The following is a 2656-nucleotide window of genomic DNA, read 5'->3' as shown; positions in this document are numbered from 1 at the left end:
ATCATAAAACAAATAAATCACAAGCATGAGACATACAAGGGCATCATATTCATATCATAATATCACATGACATTATATCATATCATCATATAATTCAAGCACATATGAATGTAGGCAATGCATCGTGAATTTGAAAACTTATACTTAATAGTACTTGAAATTAATATCATCATCATTTGGGATCCCGGTTTGTACCACATACTTAATGCGTAGGTCCAAGGTAGCAAGTCTTGAGCCCTACCATGCATACATACTAGGCCCGAGTCTTACTCCATCGACCTAGGGCACTCAAAGGCCCATTACTGACGAGGCCCGAGTCTTACTCCATCGACCCCGGGGCGTTTACGGAGCCCACCCTTGGTACAAACCATAAAAATAACTTATCATGCATAACTATCATATCATGTCCTTAACAATCTTTCATGCATTTATTCTTTTTCATTTCTTTTCATTATGTATAGCATTTTCTATGCTATCACATATCATAACATAACTTCATTTCTTTTCATTATATATAGCATTTTCTATGCTATAACACATCATGGCATATTTCATAATATAACTTCATTATGCATATCATTTCGTAACTAAAGCAATCATGCATTCTAACTTATTATCATATCATTTTCATACAGCATGGCATAGACATATTTAATTTTTGTTCTAGGGTTTCTAGGGCATCTATCCCTTCATGGCCGAACACATAATGATTCATTTAGGTTATACAAACATGTATCACATTCACACATTATCAAGTTTTCATAAGAAGTACTTTTAACCCCTTAGGTTTCATTTCCAAGGCCTCTAGGTCCTTTAAACCTTACTTGGCCGAAATTCATAGAATATAAACTTCCTTTAAGTGGCCTAAAGCATGGGAAACCTAAGTAAATTTCATAGCAAGATTTACTAAGAACATCATACACAAGGTTGGATCATAAACAAGCTAGGACTCTTGTGATCTTACATGTCATAAATCATGTAACTAATTTTCTACATTCCAATTAAACATGAGAGCATTAATCATCTTTCATAACATAATATCACAGAGATCATTGAGCATATTAGAATTTTGTTTAAGCTTCTCTAAACTATCACCTTACCATGGCCGAAATATTAAGAGTAAGGTTCATGAGTTTCTTTCAACATACAAGTATACAACTCTTAAGAACTTTATATCATGTCATATAAGCATAGTTATTTTAAATTCAAGGTCCTCCTAACCCTAAATTCTTTCTTGGCCGAAACATGAGAGTGGGGTTCTTTTTGGTTCCAATCAACTTCCAAGCAAGAAAACCATAGGAAGGTCCTTAGCATTTCATAGAGGGAAACTTGCACTAGTTTGGTTAGACAATAATTTTCCTAACCTATTTACAATATTTTTGATTGAAATTCTAGGGTTACATACACTTCTGATCATGCATCATATATGTATACAAACATAGGGGAAAACTTTCTTTCAAGGCATAGAAAAAGAATCCGAAAATCACATGAAAGCCTTGTACCGCAGGTGAGGGGAAGCTTACTTTCTTTGCTTAAGTTTCCTAGAGTTGAGAACTTGCTTGTGGACCTTTCTTCCTTGCTTGCTTTGCTCGGCACCAATGGAGGAAGAAGTGGCTAGGTCTTTTGGTGGAGAGGAGGAGGAAGAAGAGGAGGCTTCTTCCTCTTGTGTTGCTCGGCAACAGAAGAAAGAAAGAAGGGGGAGAGTTGTTGCTCTCGGCAACAAGAGGAAAGAGGGAGGGAGAGTGCTCGGCACAAATGGAGGAGAGGAGGAGAGTGAGTTGAGGATGAAGGCCCCAATGCCTATTTATACTAAAGTGAGGGGAGGAAAACTTGACTTGATTCATCCTCCTCATTTACTTCTCCTCTTAATGAGAAAGAAGATGCTAGAGAAATGCTTCTTGAGTTTCTCTCTTTTCTTTCTCTTAATTTCTCTCCTTTCTTTCCTTTAATTATAATTCCCATCTCTCCTCTTACAATATTCACTCCTATCACACTTGGTTAACACATGCATGCATCCACAAGAGAACCAAGGATCAAATCCTTCTCCTAACATATTTTTACTTCCTTTTCCTTTTAAGTAAAAAGAATCCTTTCTTATTCTTAACTACTTAGTCCTTTCTCTCCTTATCAATAATTCTCCTATCCCCTTTGATATCCTATACATGTTCCTTACAAGAGGTCCAAGGTTCAATCCTATTTCTCTTCTAACATTTTATTTTCTTTTGTACATAATAATTCATATATTATCATATTATGCATTATGCATAAATATTTCATACATGTATATATTATCTCATATTTCTTCCTTTTGTCTACATTAATTCCATACATTATAAATCATGCATAGATGATTTATATTCTCAACTTTATTTTCTTTCATAAAGTTTTAATCATCTAAATCCTTCCCATCTTAATATTTAACTTAGAATATCTACACCTTCTTTTCACTACATTCGTACTCTCATTACCCTTACTTTCTTATCTAGGCTTTCTAGGGGTGTTACATGATAGGTGGTCGTACCAATTTAGAGCAAACCCCGCTCTGATACAACTTGTTGGATCGATTGCACGTTGAGGGGGTGAATCACGTGGTTTTCAAAAACTCATACTTTTTTGTTTTAAAATCACGAGTATGCGCACGGAAATTAAAAGGGCG

This window comes from Zingiber officinale, chromosome 3A (genome assembly GCF_018446385.1).
Source record: "Zingiber officinale cultivar Zhangliang chromosome 3A, Zo_v1.1, whole genome shotgun sequence".
Lineage (NCBI taxonomy): Eukaryota > Viridiplantae > Streptophyta > Magnoliopsida > Zingiberales > Zingiberaceae > Zingiber > Zingiber officinale.
This window is presented reverse-complemented; position numbering follows the sequence as displayed.